The following is a 21,528-nucleotide window of genomic DNA, read 5'->3' on the forward strand; positions in this document are numbered from 1 at the left end:
TCGAGCTCCTTGAATGTGTCACTATAAAGCATGTTTTCTAATCCTTTAATCATTCTTGTGTCTCTTCTCTGGACCCTCTCCATTTTTCAACATCCTTCTTGAATTGTGGGCTCCAGCACTGGACGCAGGATTCCAGCAGCGGTCGCACCACGGCCAGATACAGAGGTCGAATAACCTCTCTGCTCCTGCTAGAGATTCCCCTGTTTATGGGGAAGCCCTAGCCACACCCCCTATCCCTTTGCCCTGCCCCTTTATATCCACAGCAAGGTGGATGGCGTAGGAGCCATGATGCCAGTACTGCAGGAGGATCCGTCTATGCAGCGGTGACTGTGGCTAGTTACACTGGCTTTAGGGACCCTGTGTGCTAGCAGAGCAGTGCGGAGGAGAATCCGGGCCAATTCGTTAACAGTCTTATGATCCGACTGGGGGTCTTGGCTCACACCCAGGTGCACGTCAAGCTCTGCAGAATCACCTCTGGGACGTGGAGCCGCACCTGGACCCCATGATGTGCTAGGAACCCCGGGGACTGAGAATTCCAGAGTTAAGGGACTAATCCGCTCTCGCTGGCATCTCCCCCACGTCTTTCATTCACTGCCTTCCCCCAGGAGACAGAGTGCTACCGAGGCAGAGCTAGCCACGCGTCGGACTGCCTGCCCCTGGGAGCTGCAAATCGTGAACACACACCAAAGGGATCTCACATGAAGCAAAACCAAGGCTGTGTCAGTACCCTGCTGTGCTCAGCTTTCCAGATCGCACCGCCTCTGACCGTCAGCCCTAGCCTCAGGATGTTCGCGTTCCTACCTGCCTTGGCACACCTCCCTGCCCCTGTGGCTAAGCAACCTGCCTTAAAGCCTCAAATCACCATCCATAGGAGGTGCCCCTAGGCCTGGTTTAATTTTGCACTAGGAGCTACGAGTCAAATTCATCCCTGGTGTAACTCCCCTCATGTCACTGGGGTTACACCAGGGCCACAGTGACTTCAAGACACAAACACCACCACAGCGATCGGCCCTAATTGATCACCCCAAGCTGGAGATTTCGGCAAAGGCACGTAAAACTGGACGGGCCATGGAGACTGGATCTCTTGTCTGCCCTCTAGAAGTGCCCCCTGACTGGTGGCATGTCAGAGGGGGTGGGTGCCCCTGCCATAGAGGAATTCAGCCCCCGGGTGGTCACCCTTCTTTCATACTCCCAGTCTCGTTTTCTTTTTTTGTTGTCCCACGTGATCGCATGATTTTTGGCTCCTGTGGCCCCTCCTTCCTGAGTGGGCGGGTTGTTAGTTCCTGGGGCTCCATCCACCACCCCCAGACTTCCAATCAGCCAGCATCGGATGCCAGCCCCATCCCCGCCCTCACAGAGCAAAGAAAGACGACCAACGGGAAAAGTCGGGTTGCCATGCTGGGCTAGGATGCTATAAAGAGGGGCATCGCCTAGCGGTTACAGCGAGAGCTGAGGCGGATAGTTCAGCACTGGTTTTCAACCCAGATCAGGACCAAAGGTTGAAATGTCAAAAGATTTCACAGAACAGAAATTCTGATGTTTTTGATTCAGAAATGTTGAAACATTTCGACCTTCCTGAAATCCAGCTGGTTCATTTCTGGTTGTTGAAAGGACCCAAGATGCTACGTTTCATGTCAGCTCAACATTAACCGGCCTTTTGCGCTTGGTGCCCCTATTCTATCCTGTGGGTCAAGCTCTCTGGGCAGACAGAAATGTAACCCTGGAACATCACCCTGCTGGAAATGTTCTGAGCAGCTGTAGTCCAAGCAAATGTTTGGGGTTCAAGAGACCTTGGTTCTGTTCCCAGCACTGAATTCCTGTGTGTCCTTGGGCAAGTCACTTAAAACAAACCTCGCAGAGCCTCAGTTTCCCCATCTGTAAAATAGGGGTGCATCAGAGGGCCACCCCACCTGGAGTGCCCTCCTGTGGTAGGCTGCTACACGACAGCCACGCCTGCCTCAGTTTCCCTCCTACAGACTCCCCAGAAATTGTCCAAAGCCTCTTCCCAAGTATAAATATATTGTGGGGTTCGTTTGTTACAAGAGTCCCGAGCACATAAATCATAACAAGTCCCAATTCAATACACCAGAATTCCCCCAGCAGAGTTCTTACAGTAAATGCAACATATGCCCCAGCGTCCCTCACCCCGCCCCGAGTGCCTGGCGCATCCCCAGTGTCCCTCACCTCACTCCGAGTGTCCAGGCATCCCCCACAGTGTCCCTTGCCCCCACCTATCCAGCACAGCCATTTCCTGTTCTTGTACCAGGACAGCCACCCCAGCCCTTCCCAGCAGGAACCTCCACAGATGCTCTGCTGGGAGATCATGTTCAGCAGGAAGCATCCCTCAGTCCCCCCCCCCGGCCCTCCCACTGTTCCCGGGTCCAGCTCTCTGGCCCTAGAGATGTCAGGAGGGACACTCCTCTACTGCCCTCCAGCCCTGGCCCTCTGGCTTGGGGATGTCAGCCAGAAAACTCTCCTTGCTGCTCTGCTGCCTTCAGCCTTCCCCCAGGAACCGCTGTCTGCCTCTGGCAGCTCCATCTGCCCAGCTTGACTCTCATGTGGGCATCTCACACTCACCGGATCTCCTGTCTCTCTCTGCATCTCTCTGACTGATTCAGGCGGCCCTTGACTCACCGGCTCTCTCTCTCTCTGGTCCTTTATAGACTCCAGGTGTTGCCCTGCCCTTTTAATTAGCCAAATGAGAGCACCTGCTCTCGCACAGGGGCCATAGACCTACTTGATTTACTGGGGCCGGCCAGCCTGGGACAGGGTTGTAATACTGTCTATCTTCCATCTTAGATGTGACAAGGCCCCCAACACCATGAAAGCTGAGCCCCTCCCTGTCTTTAATTCACTGATCTTCTCCACACCCCCGTGAGTTGGGGCAGTGCTATGAGCCCCATTGCACAGATGGGAAACTGAGGCACGGGGAAACTAAGTGACTTGACAATGCGGATGTACCTACCTATCTGGGATGTTCTGAGACTCGGTTCAGTTTTGTACAAAGCTCTGACATTGGGAAGCACTCTGAAGAGAGGGGAGAGAGTTTTTATTTGTTTCGTGGCCAGACGGATGTGCTGGGGAAATAAGAATTATTCCCTCCTGTGAAAACCGTGTTCTGTTCGTCGAACGCTGTTCAATAATACATTCAGTGCTGACGCTTGTACTGCAGTGCAGAAAAGGACTCTGTAAGAACTGCAAAATGGGTCATAGGCCGTCTTCAGGGGCCCTGGGCATTAATAAGGAACCAGCAGCTTTGGGACTATCTCATATGGCAATTTCTTCCTTCCCATTGCATTTACAAATGACCTTTACGGATTCATTGAGGCAGCCCTTTGGCTACTGAGCTGTACCTGCCTAGCCCACTGAGGCGCTTGGCCTGCAGCCGTGATGCTAACGCCAGGGCGGGTGAAACCTACCCTCCTTATGTGATGTGCCTTCACTTTGATAGTCATCGGTGCATTCATCCAGGGAACTCAAAGCACTTCACAAGCTTCACCTGACTAATCTGCACATTTCTCTGGAGGGATTAGTATTGTTATTGTTGTTATTCATTGTCGCACCCTAATCAGGAACCCTGATCAGTACACTCTGAGGGAGATTTCATACCGCACCCTGATACGGACAGAGCAACCTCGGATCCTTTTTTCTCCTACTCTTCATGGCTAGGGGTCATGGTCAGTCTTTGGTGTCAGAAGGGCACAGGACCATTTCCCATAGATGGCCTGAAAGTGCTATGCATACCTTCCTGCTAGCACCTTGGAAATGTGGAGATCCCATCTGGAGCTCTGTAGGGAGACAGCTCTCCAACTCCATGTTCCAGCCCTGTCCATATCACGGGAGACCAAGTCATCACAAGAAAACTCCTCTGCTTGGAGACAACCCCTTAGTTCCTTGATCTCCTGATTGCCCCACACCTGCAGTGAAGACATGCTAGGTTTCCAAATTGTCTGTTTAAACTATGGAATAAATTAGTGGATCTGACTGTCCAGTTCTTACCCACACCCCAAATCATTAGCACGACGCCACCACATTCTGCAAGCTCATTGTTCTGGTGTGTGTCAAAACTCCTCTTGTTTCACATAATGGCACTGGGAGGCTTCTTCTCCTGAGAGAAATATTGGACCAGGTGTTTCAGGAACAGATGGCAGATTTGAATTGTCACATTGTGTCTAGCCATCTGCTTATGAGTATAAAAAGTAAAAATCCCAAGAACATAGACACAGTGATTAGATTATTTCTCCAAGAAGAAGCAACTATAAATAATTTCATTTTTTAAAAAGTAAAAACTTACCTTGAAAGGATACTAGGCTTGCAAAGACAAGCACTCAATAGTCAGGAAGTGACAAAGTAAGGTTGCCTGGGCAACCTTAACTTTGCCCCTTTGTACATATGCATTACAAGATAGTGATCATGTGATTAAAGACTGTCATGACATATAGAAGCACAGTCCATGTGAAACAGACCATGTACAGACTATAGGCACAAACAGACTTCCACATGGCTTGAGTTCCAGCTTTGTCCTCTGTTTACCAGGAAATATAACATGTCTGCAGTTCTACATAGCTATCAGACATCTAACGGCTGCATTACATACTGCAAGCTAATATATTACAGTCATATGCTATTTTTCCCCAGAACCCCTCATTCAAAACCCTCTGCAACTTCAACTGTGAATCAAGCTTTTGTTCCTTTCTGCACCCCAGTTGTACTCCCTGCACCACCCTGTCTCATTCACTGTCCACCCTGTGCACAGAATGTGTCAGGGCTCCTGCAGAAAAAGTACCTGAGCGTGTAGTTAAAGAATGTACTGTAATGTGTACGCACAAGAGGGTGGAATTACAGAGGCGCATCGCCAATGAACGTAATCACTGTATATGTGAAGCCACAACATTATTACAGATGCATCCCTTCCTGCTCCTTACACACACATGCTGAGCATTCAGAATTTGCCATTGATTTCTGTGGTGATGCCTTATAGAAAAAAACATTGTGATCTCAGTCTGTTCTTCATAGACTGTAGGGCTTGATCTTGTATGATGCTCAGCATCCCCAACTCCCAGACTTTGGTCTCTAAAGTTTCCTGAGCAAAAGACTAACTGCATTTGGCAACCAGTTTCTGCCAGTCTCTGGGGTGGGTTGAAATAGACAGAAAGTGCCTATCCTTTGTTGTCTGAGTGGAAGTGTGGGAATTCACCCTTTGCCTCTTGTGAGCTGCAAAATGCTAAGAGGTTCAAACCAAGATGCACAGATGCCATCTAGTGCTGGGAAGCAGGTTAATTTTCACATTGCCCAACAGAGAAAAAGTAGTCAGAGTTTCAGGCCAGAAGATTGTATCATCTAATCTGACCTCCTGTATAGCACAGACCAGAGAATTTCACCCAGTTACCCCCTTACTGAGCCCAATAACTTATGTTTGGCTAAAGCATCTTCCAGAAAGGCAGCCAGTCTTGATGTGAAGGCATGAAGAGATGGAAAATCCACTACTTTCCTTGGTAGTTTGTTCCAGGGTTTAATCTCCCTCACTGGCAGAAATGTGCATCCAGGTTCTAATTGGAATTTGTCTGGCTTCAGCTTCCAGCCACTAGTTCTTTTTCTGCCTTTCTTTGCCAGAATAAAGAGCCCATTAGAACCAGGTATATTCTCCAGAGGAAGGTCCTTACACACTGTAATCATAGAATCAAAGAATATCAGGGTTGGAAGGGACCTCAGGAGGTCATCTAGTCCCACCCCCTGCTCAAAGCAGGACCAATCCCCAACTAAATCATCCCAGCCAGGGCTTTCTCAAGCCGGTCCTTAAAAACCTCTAAGGAAGAAGATTCCACCACCTCCCTAGGTAACCCATTCCAGTGCTTCACCACCCTCCTAGTGAAAAAGTTTTTCCTAATATCCAACCTAAACCTCCCCTACTGCAACTTGAGACCATTGCTCCTTGTTCTGTCATCAGCTACCACTGAGAACAGTCTAGATCTATCCTCTTTGGAACCCCCTTTCAGGTAGTTGAAAGCAGCTATCAAATCCCCCCTCATTCTTCTTTTCTGCAAACTAAACAATCCCAGTTCCCTCAGCCTCTCCTCATAAGTCATGTGTTCCAGTCCCCTAATCATTTTTGTTGCCCTCCGCTGGATGCTTTCCAATTTTTCCACATCCTTCTTGTAGTGTGGAGCCCAAAACTGGACACAGTACTCCAGATGAGGCCTCACCAATGGCGAATAGAGGGGAACGATCACGTCCCTCGGACTGCTGGCAATGCCCCTACTTATATAGCCCAAAATGCCATTGGCCTTCTTGGCAACAAGGGCACACTGTTGACTCAGATCCAGCTTCTCGTCCACTGTAACCCCTAGGTCCTTTTCTGCAGAACTGCTGCCGAGCCATTCGGTCCCTAATCTGTAGCGGTGCATGGGATTCTTCCGTCCTAAGTGCAGGACTCTGCACTTGTCCTTGTTGAACCTCATCAGATTTCTTTTGGCCCAATCCTCTAATTTGTCTAGGTCCCTCTGTATCCTTTCCCTACCCTCCAGCGTATCTACCTCTCCTCCCAGTTTAGTATCATCTGCAAACTTCCTGAGGGTGAAGTCCACACCATCCTCCAGATCATTAATGAAGATATTGAACAAAACTGGCCCGAGGACCGACCCTTGGGGCACTCCACTTGGTACCGGCTGCCAAAGAGACATGGAGCCATGGATCACTACCCGTTGAGCCCGACAATCTAGCCAGCTTTCTATCCACTTCATCGTCCATTCATCCAGCCCATACTTCTTTAACTTGCTGGCAAGAATACTGTGGGAGGCCGTGTCAAAAGCTTTGCTAACGTCAAGGAACAACATGTCCACTGCTTTCCCTTCATCCACAGAGCCAGTTATCTCATCATAGAAGGCAATTAGATTAGTCAGGCATGACTTGCCCTTGATGAATCCATGCTGACTGTTCCTGATCACTTTCCTCTCCTTTAAGTGCTTCAGAATGGATTCCTTGAGGATCTGCACCAGGATTTTTCTAGGGACTGAGGTGAGGCTGACCGGCCTGTAGTTCCCCGGATCCTCCTCGTTCCCCATAATCCTGTCACCATTGAATCTTTCTGAGAAGCTAAACAGAAGGAGCTCTGGAAGTCTCCCACAGGGAGGCATTTTCTGCAACCCTGGGACCCTTTTTGTGGCTCTTTTCTGCCCCCCTGGCCAGGTTTCCAGCGTCATTTTAAAACCATGGCCGCCAGAAGTGAAGGCAGGATTCCAATATTGGTCTCACCAATGCTACATTTAGAGGTAAAATCACCCCCCGACTCCTGCTCCCTACTGCAAGGCTGGCGTTCGGGTGGGGAGCTCATGCTGAGTTGCTCACCCACTCTGACCCATAAGCCCCTTCCAGCGGATGAGAAGGGCATTGTAGGATTTTTGTCCTATGCACATTGAAGTGTAATGTTGGGGCCTGGTTAGACTAATGATAAACGTAGCACATATTAAAATTAACACACATGCTTATTGCAAATGGTATTAACAGTTTAGGGCTTTGATAACGATTTTGCCCCTTGAATGCCATCTGACCCTGCCCCTCCCAAGGGATGGATTACTATAGTGTTTGTGGGTTTTGGTGTGGTGTGCACACACACACGCACACCCGTCATGGGAAGGTATTGCACTATCAGCCAGGTGCATCTTGTGAGGGACGTATGTCTTCTTCTGAAGCATCTGATAGAGGCCACTGCTGGAACACTGGACTGATTTGGGAAGTGCAAGCAAAGGGTGGCCCATTGCTCTGCCCCAGTGTGGCAGGACCAGGGAGTCGGAAGTAGATGACCCATTGCTCAACCCCAGTCTTGCTATTCCTAAGTTTCTAAATGTTCAGTCTGGATCACAAACCGTTCTTTGAACTGGATGTTTTCTGACAGCCGAATGTGCTGAATTTGTTCTAATCCTTCGGGTTACCCTCTCATTTTGGGTTGTGCGGTTGAATTCCCTCCTGGCTGGCTTGCTCCTGTGTTTGCCCTTTCCCTGTGCTGCTGTCGAGTGTGTTGTGATGGTGGGAACTGTACGCTGCAAATACAGACATGGAAAGAAATAGACAGTTCTCTTTCTGTGGCTGATGCTTTCTTCCTCGGAGAAGTGCTCCCTGGGCCAGCTCCCCAGCTGGTGTAGATCAGCCGCATGCCATTGAACTCAATGAAGTTGCCCTGATTTACACTCTGGTTGAGGGTCTGGCCCCTGATGTCAATGCCTGAAGAGCAAGGAATAAGACTGAAAGACCACCCTTCATTGCGGCTTGCGGCATTGTGTCAAAAGGCAAATATAGTAGTACAGGGCAAACACAGGGTTCTACATACATGTTTAGGCTCTGAAGTAAGAGGGCCTCATTTGCAGGGGGGCTGAGCTCTGCGTGTCCCGTACCAAGCCCCTTATCAATGGTTATCAAACCATGTCCCTGCCTGAGTCCAGCTGAAAGGAACAAGGTCAGGCTAGATGAGCTAACACAGGGGTGGCCAACCTAAGCCTGAGAAGGAGCCAGAATTTACCAGTGAACATTGCCAAAGAGCCCCAGTAATACGTCAGCAGCCCCCCATCCGCTCCTCCCCTCCAGCCCCCAGCGCCTCCCGCCCACCGGCAGCCCTGCCGATCAGCGCCTCCCCCTCCCTCCTCACGCCCACCGCAATCAGCTGTTTCGCAGCGTGCAGGAGGCTCTGGTGGGGTGGGGGAGCGAGGGCACGGCCAGCTCAGGGGAGGGTGCGGGAAGGGGTGGAGTGGGGGCAGGGCCTGTGGCAGAGCCGGGGGTTCAGCCGTGAGCACCCCCCGGCACACTGGGAAGTTGGCGCCTGTCGCTCCAGCCCCGGAGTCGGTGCCTAGATACGGAGCCGCATGTTAACGTCTGAAGAGCCACATGGGGCTCCGGAGCCCCGGGTTGGCCCCCCTGAGCTAACGGTTCCTTTTGGCCTTAACACGGATGGAAGCAAACATCTGCTGGAACCAGGATGTTTTAGAGACATGTGGTTCGGTCATCTGATCATTGAGTCACGGAGCCGTTACAGCCGTGCTTTGGATTAAGGCTTCATTTATAAATAGTTTATGAAGTGCTGATAAATGATTAATAGATGTTTTAATAAACGGGGCATAGATTATAAAGCCAGAAGGGATCACTGTGATTATCTGGTCTGGCCTCCTGAATAACACAGACCCCAGCATTTCCCGGTATTAATTCTTGCTTGAACCAGAGCAGATCTTTTAGGAAAACATCCAGTTTTGATTTAATAATTGCCAGTGATGGAGAATCCACCACGACCCTTGGAATTGTTAATCACCCTCACTGTTAAAAATGCCCCTTAGTTCCTGTCTGAACCTGTCTAGCTTCAACTTCCAGTCACTGGATCTTGATAAACCTTTGTCTGTTAGATTCCAGAGCCCTCAACTGTCAAAATTCGGTTCCCAATGTAGGTACTTATAGACTGTGATCAAGCCACTCCTTAGGCCTTTGTTCATCCCGCCAATTAATTGTTATGAAGCCTGGCAGGTCATAAGAACATAAGGACGGCCATACTGGGTCAGACCAAAGGTCCATCTAGCCCAGTATCCTGTCTTCTGACAGTGGCCAATGCCAGGTGTCCCAGAGGGAATGAACAGAACAGGGAATCATCAAATGATCCATCCCCTGTCGCCCATTCCCACCTTCTGGCAAACAGAGGCTAGGGACACCATCCCTGCCCAGCCTGGCTAATAGCCATTGATGGACCTACCCTTCATGAACTTATCTAGTTCTTTTTTGAACCCTGTTATAGGCTTGGCTTTCACAACATCCTCCGGCAAGGAGTTCCACAGGTTGACTGTGCGTTGTGTGAAGAAATACTGCCTTTTGTTTGTATTAAACCTGCTCCCTATTAATGTCATTTAGTGACCTCTAGTTCTTGTGTTACGAGAAGGAGTAAATAACACTTCCCTGTGTACTTTCTCCACACCACTCATGATTTTATAGACCTCTATCAGGGCATCAACAGATTGCTTAGTACCATCTATAACATGCACTGCTCATGTCTATAATGTCTATTGATCATTTATTAACCCTTTAGTAGCCATTTAGAAATAGAATGTTACTATGACATACTCTACCTTGAATGGTCCCTTACAACATGTGCTTACTACTTATGCTAAACCATCCGTTCCACCTTGTATTTAGCTGACACTCGCAGTACCTTTCCCAGACCCAAGGAAGAGCTCTGTGTGGCTCGAAAGCTTGTCTCTCTCACCCTCCAAAGTTGGTCCAATAAAAGATATTACCTCCCGCACCTTGTCACTATGAAGCAAGACCATTATTAGCATGCAGGTTCCTAACATGTTAAATGTGCAAGCTAGTTCAGAGCCATGATAATGTTCATTGTATTGCCTGCCTCAAGTATCTTTTAGTTCCAAAAATCAGACCCCACCAGACTGTAAAGTCTCCAAAAGTCATATGCAATAACTCTCTGTGCTCCAACATCCCGTCTAGTAACAAAGTAAGAATATACATTAATTTTTTAAACCTAACCAGTGTCCCTTAAGTGAATTGACACAACAAGTATTAGAGCTAAGTGGGTCTAATATTTATTTAATTTTCTTTCTTTATAGAGGAATTAGAAATTATTATCTGACAGAAGCACTGTATCTAAGTTATTATCTGCAAAAAAACCAAGAGTTTTCAGGTGCCTAAGTAGCCTTTGGAATCACGATTAAAGTCCGCCCCAAAAAATCTGAAATGGTGCCCCTGGGTTAGAGCCCAGAAGGGGATACCTTGATGGTCAGGTGCACTGCAGATTCACATCCTGTCTGGCAGCACTGTAACTTGCCATGTAGACAAGCCTAAAGGAATCAAGATGAAGACTAGGCTGGGCTGATTTTCAGCCCCTTCAACATGTATGTTGCCCTTGGAGAGTGTGAATTGTCCCGTGTCTTCACACCGGCCGCACTGCTAAGCCTGACCTGAGTTACTGTGTCCTCACTGGCCCCCCGCATCCCATGTGCGTTGCAGGCTCTCCGGCAGGGCACATCCCAAGGGTCTTTGCGCACAGGAAGCTGAGCCGCTCTGTGATTCTTTCCTAGGGACCTGTGGGAGAATTTGTCTCTCCTTCTGGGCACCCAGGCTGCATGGGGGGAGGCACTGGAGGACTGGCAGCGTTTGAGTGGGTGGGTTGCCAGCTTCAGTGAAAGCAGCCCCCGGGGCTCTAACGCACCCCCCGAGCTAGCCCAGGTTGAAAGGACCGGATGGAGAGGGCTCTGTGTGTAGATGGAAGGGGGGCTAGGGCCAACACCCGAGTGAGCGCTGCATGCCGTCTCTGAGTAGAATTAAATGGGAGGATACTCAGGGCTGTATGGGTGTGTTTGTGCAAGCAGACACACACATAATTTACCACCTGCTGTTACACACACACATACACTCTGGTCCTCCACCAAGTGTGATCCAAGAGCACTTGAGAAGATCCATGGGACTCCAGCTGCGATAGCCAACTGGATTTCCCTTTCCAACCCGCCTAAGCATTTTTGCAGTTAGGGCCAGACTGTGCAATCGTTATTTACACCAGTGAGCATGTACGCACCCCGGTGAACTCACTTGTGCAAGGCTCCATGTCTCCCCTGCTCACCCTTCCTCTCCCATGGGACACATCTGGGGCAGGGCTGAGCTTTCGGGGGCTGATCCCCAGCCATGTAACCCACGTTCTGCTCTTCTGCTTCTCCCCAGCCCGCCTCTGAGCGCGAAGACCCAATGGCATTTATTGCGCGTGTCTCCAGAGAATCTGCGGACGTACCAAACCTTCCCCTCAGGGAAGAGGGTGACCTCCCAGGAGAGAGAAGTCAGAGACAGCTATTTTGAATACAGAGCATGAGGAGAGAGGTTCCCCTTCTACCGCCGGTTCCTAGATGAGGAAGGAACGGTGAGAAATAAAGCACTGGGAGTTAGCAACCCCCCTGGATTGTCTCTCCAGGCTGTGGCTGTTTCTAGACAGGACAGCTCTTTCGTTACCCACCTGCAGTGCAAGGAGAGGCTGTGCGTGTGGCTGCAATAAGTCCCAGACCATGCGCCTGCCACTGTAGATATACATTTTGCACAGAGATAAAGGACAAGTGGGGTGTGTCCTGAACGCAACAGATTCAGCAGCTGTCGGTGAGAATGTGGAGGCTCAGCTCTGGCCGGCACAGCCTTCTATTGTCCTCCCGCGAGATGGGGATCAAAGCAGAAGCTCCGCCCTCAACTCAAACTGGACCAACAATCCAGGCTCAGCTCTTTTGTAAGAGGCACCACTCACAGCAGGTGGGCAGGCCTCCATAATAGGTTTTCCTCTCCTCTTCCTCACGTAGGTTTTTGGCAGAGAAATAGTTAATAATGCTGACAATTAAATGGTCACCATTAGGCTTCAGAGTTAACACCCACCAGCGTAAATAGAACCATTGACGCTTCTCTCAGAGTTGTTGTTTCAGGCTCTCTGAGGACTCAGGGTCACAACTGGATGCTTTTCTACTCCACTATAAGGGCCAGAGACTTGTTTTTAAATGAAAGCTTAGATTCTGGAGCAAAGAGGGCAGGCAGCAGGGAAACGGACTCCTTTGCCAACCCCCTGGAAGAACTATTTATACAGAGGATATAAGAACTGGTTTCTGTTAAGTGTTCTTCCATGTTTTGTAAAAAAGTAGTCCCTCATAAACCTAAGAACCAGCGTGCAGCCTGTTGCTGCTCTGATCCGCAGCCTCAGGCCAGACCAGGAACCAGCATAGTCTGACGAGCCCACCTACTGCAGTGCAGCCCCACGCTCATCGCTCGTCAGTTCACTGTCAGGTTCACAGGGTGAAATTCACCAGCCCCAGGAACTCCCACCTGAGCACATAGGGCTTGTCTGGGCCGTCTGTACGAGGCCAATTTCCCCCTGGATGAACAGTGAGAGTAAAGCAGCAGAAGTGTTGAAAGAAGATGCCCCAGAGATAGGCCCACACCCCCCTTGGCTGTGAGTCAGGGGTCCCATTAACTTAAGCCTTATCGCTCTTTTTTGGTGCTATTGCTCATGATGCATGCTGCTGTCTTTCCCAGGCAGGTCACAGATTCAGAGTTCCTAGGGCTAGGAGATCATCTAGTCTGGCCTCCTGTGTTGCACAAGCCAGAGAATTTCACCCAATTCCCCCCATCCTGAGCCCAGCAACTGGCCCTGGCCCTGCAACCAGGCCACCAGTGAGGATCTGAAGACATGGAGAGATGGACAAGCTGCTGCTTCCCTTGGGAGTTTGTTCGAATGGTTAATCGCCCTCCCTGTGGTCTTATTTCTAATTTGAATATGTCTGTGTAATGCGGGCCTCTTCCTGCCAGAGTGCTCCCTACTAGCAGTGTGCTGTTTTGCAGGGGATTTTATCTCTGTCAACCTCTGGTGTCCACTTCCTTGGCCTGGCTCTGGGCCTTTTTCTTAAGTTCAGCCCCTTCCGCAGTAACAAAAGGTCCAACTGAAAGTCCGAATAATACTGCGTCTGCTTCTCTTGGGCTCGCTGACATTCCCTGCTTCTTGGCCCCTGTTCCTGGGCCCTGCCGAGCTTCTCCACTGCTCCTTCCTCCTCGCAGGCTTTCCCCCCACTGTAACCTGCCGCAGGACTCTGGCAGCTTCCCACAGGGATCTCCCTGCTCCTTGTAAGCCCTAGCTCCGTGCTGTCGCTCGGGAGCCTTCCTTGATCCAGCCTCGCTCCCCCAGGCCCTACTCAGAAAGGGCACTCCCCAGAACATAAGACTGGCCAGACTGGGTCAGACCGAAGGTCCATCTGCCCAGTATCCTGTCTTCTGACAGTGGCCAATGCCAGGTGCTTCAGAGGGAATGAACGGAAGAGGGCAATTATCAAGTGATCCATCCCCTGTCGTCCAGTCCCAGCATCTGTCCCCTTGTCAGAGGCTTAGGGACACGCAGAGCATAGGACTGCATCCCTGAGCATCCTGGCAAATAGCCATTGATGGACTGATCTTCCCTGAACTTATCTAGTTCTTTTTTGAAGCCAGTTATACTTTTGGCCTTCACAACATCCCCTGGCAACGAGCTCCACAGGTTAACTGTGCGTTGTGTGAAGAAATACTTCCCTCTGTTTGTTTTAAACCAGCTGGCTGTTAATTTCATTGGATAAACCCTGGTTCTTGTGTTATGTGAAGGAGTAAATAACACTTCCTTATTCACTTTCTCCACATCACTCATGATTTTATAGACCTCTAGCATATCCCCCTTAGTCATCTCTTTTCTCAGTTGAAAAGTCCCAGTCTTATTAATCTCTCCTCATATGGAAGCTGTTCCATACCAGACCTAATCATTTTTTTGCCCTTTTCTGTACTTTCCCCCAATTCTAATTTATCTTTTTTGAGATGGTGCGACCAGAACTGCACGCAGTATTCAAGGTGTGGGCGTACCATGGATTTATATAGAGGCATTATGTTATTTACTGTCCTATTATCTATCCCTTTCCTAATGATTCCCAGCATTCTGTTTGCTTTTTTGACTGCCGCTGCACATTGAGTGGATGTTTGCAGAGAACCATCCACAATGCCTCCAAGATCTCCTTCTTGAGTGGGAACAGCTAATTTAGACCCCATCAGTTTATATGTATCGTTGGGATGATGTTTTCCAATGTGCATCACTTGGCATTTATCAGCCTTGACTGTCATCTGCCGTTTGTTGCCCAGTCGCCCAGATTTGTGAGTTTGGAGTGAGACCGAGTTCACAGCTCTGGTTAAACAGCCAGCGCTCTGATCCCCTGCAGCTGGGGTCAGTCATTACAAGGGCGACTCCATCATAGTCAGCTTGTGACAATCTGGCTTCAGCTGCTCGCCACTGGTTCTTCTTGTGATTTTTTTTCTGCTAGATTCAAGAGCCCTATAAGTGCCCAATATTTCCCCTCCAGGGAGGTACTGGTACCTTGGAATCGAGTCACCTTTCAATCTTTTTGCTGAGCCAAACAGCTGGAGCTCTTTCAGTGTATGTCTGCACTGCAATAGACACCAGTGGCTGGCCCGGGTCAGCTGACTTGGGCTTGTGGAGCTATAAAACTGCAGTGTAGACATCCAGGCTCAGGCTGGAGCCTGGGCACTGGGACCCTCCCCGTTGGAGGAGCCTGTCTCAGGAAAGCAGACACATTTGTACAAGGCTAGATTGTGTCTGCTTCAAGTCACACACATGCCATGCAGCAAAACTGGCTCTTTCACTGTAAGGATTAAGTCTGAGACTTGGAAAGGAGCCCAGAGGAGGGCCCAACTCCCATTAACTGTCAATGAGATTGAGGCACCCAACTCCTCTAGGTGCCTTTGGAAATCACAGTCTAAAAATAAAGACACCGACTAGTGCCCACACTGTGTAACTGAGCATCTCCTCTGCTCCAGGCAGGGCTCCAGGAGTCCTGGTTAGTGACTCCAGGAGTCATGGGGCAGGCTGTGCTGGGAGGTGTAGGCAAGGGGGCTGGCTTGCAAGGGACAGTCATGAGCATCTGAAGACATGAACTGAAGGCTGCCAGCCACTGAGCTATACCCTGTATTAAGAACTCGTTGCCCACCAAGGCTCCCCAGGTTTTTAGTGACAGTTGATTGATGTTACATCCCTGCTCTGCTGCTCTCAAACAGAGCCAGCTCAGGGCCTGTGTTCTTCTAGAGTCTCATGTAAGCCCGAAGGAGGCAAGAAGCAGCATTGCCAGCTCCAGCAATAGTTGCTGTCTTTCTCCAAGCCCCAGCTCCTGGAGTCAGGTGATCATGTGAGACACTCAGCTTTCATTTAAAAAATGGAAGTCAGTTTCTAGTTCCTGAGACTGAAAAGGCAAACCCTAAAGGCTCAAAAAGCAGAAACCAAATAAGCCCCCGGGTGTGTTTTGAGAAGCAGTCTCATGCTTCGAAGGCCAGGCATGATTTTAGGGGCCCTGACTCATGATTTTTGAGCACTTGGGGTTTGCAGTATTGAAGAAGCTTCCTGTTCCTCTCGCACATCTGCACAGCACCCATTCTTACCCCGGGGGGCACCAGACACCCCAGGGGGGCAACCATGATACTGGCCATCAGGTGTCAGGGATATCGACCCTGATAACGGGGCTAATGTCAGAAACTCCTGTTCCCATTTCTTGTTAGCATAGCTCTGCTGGAGCCTTAGCACAGGGCAGGTGAGGGACCAGTCCCCATCACCCTTCCACACCAGCCTGGGGAGTACAAGCCGGGTGCATACTTAGCCAAGGGCAAGTACGCTACACCTCCAAAAGGGCATCTCCCCCTCTGCTCTGGGAGGGCTTGGGGCTCCCTGAGGCAGGATCTCCGCATTGGCATTGCTTCCAACCGGAGCCTTGGGCTAGAGGGCACGGCTGAGCCCTTCCCTGGGAGCCATACACAGAAATCCATCAGAGGTACTTAGCTGACCCCTTTCCCATAGTATCTGAGTGCCCCACAATCTTTAAGGGATCATTATGGTTTGGGTTAACCCCATGAAACTGCTGAGGTTAACAGTCACCTTTCAGTCAGGTGACATGTATGAAATGATACAGTTCCCAGGATCGAGGCACAACTGGGCAGAGGGGTGTTTGCTGACTCAGCGTGTCTGGGCGGGAGCAGAAGGCGGAGAGGGTCAGACAGCACAAGGAGCCAGACACACAAAGAGGGAGGGGGCCGGCGAGTAGGAAAAAGCAGCCACAGCCTGCAGAACTGGAGTGTGGGAGGGATAGCTCAGTGGTTTGAGCATTGGCCTGCTAAACCCAGGGTTGTGAGTTCAATCCTTGAGGGGGCCATTTAGGGATCTTGGCAAAAATTGGGGGTTGGTCCTGTTCTGAGCAGGGGGTTGGACTAGATGACCTCTTGAGGTCCCTTCCAACCCTGATCTTCTATGGGAGAAGCCTGGAGAGGTTTGGGGTCGGAGCGCTGGTGCTGGGAGCACGGCAGCCGTGTCCTGCTGTTCGGTGCCTCCTGGGCTTTGTACACGGCTTTGTACGTTCTTTGTAAATAAAGAGGATTGTGCCATAGGTACCAGCCTCCTGCCTCAGTTTCTCCTCCCAACTGGAACAGCCCTGAGGACCCTGAACTTTCATCAGCTCTGGGGACCAAAGGGATAGCCCTCTTTACCCTCCCAATGCCCCGTGTGACTGGGGTGACATAGCAGGGTCTGTCCAGCCCGCCCACCCACAGCTACTCTGGCCCTGCGGTGGTCTGCGTCTCCTCATGACTCACCTGTCCCGGGTAACAGAGAGTCGCCCAAACAATAGTCCAGGGCTTCCGCCCGACTCTGGGCCCAACAGTCCGTACGCCGCTCGGATCAGGGACCTTTCACACCACCTTCTGAAGCTCAGATCTGCTGGCAGCCTCCCTAGGCCACTTCCCACCTCAGCCTGTCTCCGGGCCTTTTCCCCAGCCCCTTCGTGGGCTCACCCCTCCCCAGGCTCGGCCCTATTCTGTACGGCTCTGGAGCAGAGCAACGTCCCCTCCAGACCCAGCTCCTTGGTTGCCTCTCCCGTAGCTCTGTCTGCCCATGGCTCTTTGGTCAGAACCTGCCTCCCTGGGTCTGGTCCTTTCCAAGCTCACTCCACTCCTGCAGCTTCTCTTTGCCTGGCCAGCTCCCTCCTCCTGCCCTGCTGTCCTTCCTCCACTCCCTGGGGACCCACCCCTAATACAGCCCTCAGCTTAGGGTTACCAGATAGCAACTGTGAAAAAACCAGACGGGGGTGGAAGGTAACAGGCACCTGTAAAGTCCCCAAAAATGGGACTGTCCCTTTAAAAAAGGGGACGGATGGTCACCCTACCTCAGCTGGAACTAATCCTAAAAGGGACCTGCCCACCGGGTGCACTGATTGCTCTCTGGCTCCGTTAACTCTTTCTCTGCCAGTGTGGAGGGCAGAAGCAGAACCAGAATTGTCCGAAGGAGGGGCCCAAGCAGTGTGTGTGGGTGTGTGCAAGGGATTCCCTAACTTTGTATTGCTGTGAGCTGCTGCCTCTCCTCCCAGAGCAGGCTGGGCACAGAAGAGGGAGAGGAAGTGTGTGGGGGATGCGTCAGGAGCCGGAGCCCCAGGAGGAGCTGCTGACCCTGCTCCAGGCCATGCTGGACACTGACACCTTCAATCAGCTCCTTTCCCATCCCCAAGGGCCAGTTCCAGATGAGAGAGTGGCCGGGACCTCCCCCCACCCCAGAGACTGGGATCGGCCAGGACCACTCCCCATATGTCCCCCACTCAAGACTGGGACTGTGAATCTGTAGCAGTGTCCATGGCTGGGGGGCAAGTGTTGGGGCTGGCGACGGAGATATCCCACCACAGTGCCTAATTCCCATTGATTTCCATGGATGTGAGGAGCCCGTGATAGGGTACAGGCCCCACGCTGACCAGGAAAGGGTTAATGGGGACCTGTGGGGAACCCAGAGCAGAGGGCAGGCCTGGCCCACCAAGGACTGGCAGCCTCATGCCCCATAAGCTGGGCTGAACCAGAGGAGAGCTGGACTCGGGATTTCCTGGAAGGGGCAGGATTAATAGTGATGTGAGGACCTGGGTGTGACTTGCCCAGATTCCGTTGTAGAGCAGGTCTCCCAAGTCCCAGCCTCGCACCCTAACCACTGGACCACGCTTCCTCTCAGAGATATTTTACATCAAGAAAAAATGTCTCTGCTTCTTTACCTGTAAATTACTTCCCCCCGGCTGCGTTCCCAGAGGCAGATCCCTGCGAGAGGGGACAACAAACACCAGATGATTAGATTGGGCTCGGTTTCACAAAGTACAGGACGGGCTTTAAGGGTTCAAGTCCAGTAGGCTCTCTCTCCTCTGCTTCTCTTGATGTTTCAGAATCCAAAACACGCCTCACTAACAATCCACGGGACTGACAGAGGTTTTGGCTTTAGCGATGTGCTGCCTTGCGATCCTTTTAACCTGCTTGGGTCCTGCACGGTGCCCCGGGGTCAGAAATTAATCCTAAAGGAACTGGGGAAAGACGGTGATTAGTTGCACGCTTCCTGTTGGGTCACAAGCAGTGTGGACCTGTGCGAACCCCCGCGTCACCCGGAAACAGGGCTGCAGACTCAGTGGGAGACAGATGACCCCTGCCTGTCAACCCTCAGGGCAGCCAACTTCAGCAGGATTATTGAGTATGCTCAGTCCATGTAAGCATGCTCAATACAAGCCAAGCAGCAACTCTGGGGGGACACATGAGCCCGCAAACACGCCCCCCAATGCGTCGCCTCTGGGGGGAAACCTGTGTATAGACTGGGAGCTCTTTCGGGGCAGGGACAGAGCCGGGAAAACGGTGTTTGTTTATTTCTTTGACTGTGGGAAACGGAAATTGACCACCGCAAATTTCATTCTGGTCGAAACCCCCAATTTTCCGTCGAGAAACCGTTTCGCTGGCAAGTTTGTGACCAGCCCTTGCTGGGCCCTTGTTTCACTGTTGTGGGAAAGCACGGCCCAGGCGTACTAATAACCGATACGTCCATCCTCTAACAGAGCTGGGCAAATAATGGGGTTTTTTGGTTCGCCGGCAACTCTGAAAAATCGTGAAAAGTTTCATTTTGGCAGGACGCAGGCATGACATTTTTCAAACTTTCAGTGACTCCAAAAGAAGAGTTAATCATTGGAGCTGGTGAGTGGGCCCAGATTAATCTTTTGTGGGCCCTGGCACCTGGACCGTGGGCCGGCCCCCTGCTCCCCCTGTGCGCCACCCCGAGGCCCTACCCCCACTTGGCCTCTTCCCCCCGAGGCCCTGCCTGCTACTTGCAGAGAGGAGTGAGCAGGGTGAGAGCCTGTGGGGGGAAGAGGCTGAGCGGGGGGCAGGTTCTCAGGCTGGAGCAGGGGGGCAGGGTCCGTGGTCTGGGCCCCCTTCTGCGTGTGGGCCCAGCACCAACACAAGCACCATTGTAAACCACCAAGCTGTAGATTCATTCTCACACGCACTCCCTGGCCCAATGACTGTGCCGTGCCACTATGAATGACAACAAAGAGTCATTGGGCCACTCGTACAAGGTGGACTAGCATCAGCAGGAGAAATTGGGAAAGCCCCAGATCAAAACATCCCATAGCCCAAGGCACTCTGCTTCATTGGCAGAGACCCACGTTCCCACCTCTTGTCTATCTCAGGCAGAGGGGGGAATTGAACCCACGTTTCCTGCCTCCTAGGTGAGTGCTGTAACCCCTGGGGTAGCCCGTCTGAGGAAAGCGGTAATGGCACCGTCTTCAGCTGTGACTCCCGCCCCAAAATTCTCAATGTTTTGGTAATGTCAAAACCAAACCGAAACATTTCCGTTGCTCAGTTTGGTCAAAACTATTTGGTGGACTGGATATGGATTCGCAAATGCGTGTCTTGAGGAGGAAGCTATTGGCTGCATTTGTTTCGCCCAGCTCTAGCCTTTAAATCAGGGGGTCTCAAACTTTGTTGTGCCCCAACCCCCTTCTGACAACAAAGTTACTACATGACCCCGGGAAGGGGCTGCAGCCCGAGCCCTGCCACCTTGGGTGGGGGGAGAGGGGGCCGCAGCCCGAGCTCTGCCGCCTTGGGAGAGGGGAGAGGGGGCCGCAGCCCGAGCCCTGCCGCCTTGGGAGAGGGGAGAGGGGGCCGCAGCCCGAGCCATGCCGCCTTGGGAGAGGGGAGAGGGGGCCGCAGCCCGAGCCATGCCGCCTTGGGAGAGGGGAGAGGGGGCCGCAGCCCGAGCCATGCCGCCTTGGGAGAGGGGAGAGGGGGCCGCAGCCCAAGCCATGCCGCCTTGGGAGAGGGGAGAGGGGGCCGCAGCCCAAGCCATTCCGCCTTGGGAGAGGGGAGAGGGGGCCGCAGCCCGAGCCATGCCACCTTGGCTGGGGGTGGAGCTCAGGCTTCAGCTTCAGCCCTGGATCCCAGCAAGTCTAACGCTGGATCTTTAAAATGGGTTCACGACCCACTTTGGGGTCCAGATCCACAGTTTGAGAACCGCTGCTTTTAAATCAGCCCTGCAGCTTAACCCAGAGGGCCCAGTGTTGTACAGAGGTCAGGATCAGACCTTCGGAATATTATTTGCTCCCACATGGTGAGATTCCCTTTGCCAGATGTGACAAAGTGGAAATTTTCTGTAATATTTTTATGATGCCTATATGTGCCTCAGTTTCCCTATATTTCATATTCTTACCCAGTTGTGGGGCCGGGGGAGGCTGTTTGCTCTCAGGGCAGGCTAGGGGCATGTCTACACTTACAATGCTCCGGTGGCACAGGGTGCTGCTGTAACGCTTCGGTGTGGACACTGCCTATGCCAACGGGAGGGGTTCTCCCGGACCATCCCCCCGAGAGGTGGTAGCCAGGTTGATGGAAGAATTCTCCTGGCGACCTAACACTGTCTATACCAGGGATTACGACAGTTTAAATGCATCACTCAGGGGTGTGGATTTTTCACACTATTGACTGATGTAGTGAAACCGACCGAATTTTCTAGTGTAGACCAGGCCCAGGAGGCCCAGGTATGAATCTCGCCTAGCTGCCTGGGCCTGAATGGAGCATTGAGAAAAAACCCGGCCTCATATCAATGGAGGTTCTGAGAAGACAATGGCCAAGCCAGTCACCAGGACACTGACCCCCAACAACCCTAAGGGAGAGGGA

The sequence above is a fragment of the Eretmochelys imbricata genome, chromosome 3 (assembly GCF_965152235.1).
Source record: "Eretmochelys imbricata isolate rEreImb1 chromosome 3, rEreImb1.hap1, whole genome shotgun sequence".
Taxonomy (NCBI): Eukaryota; Metazoa; Chordata; order Testudines; family Cheloniidae; genus Eretmochelys; species Eretmochelys imbricata.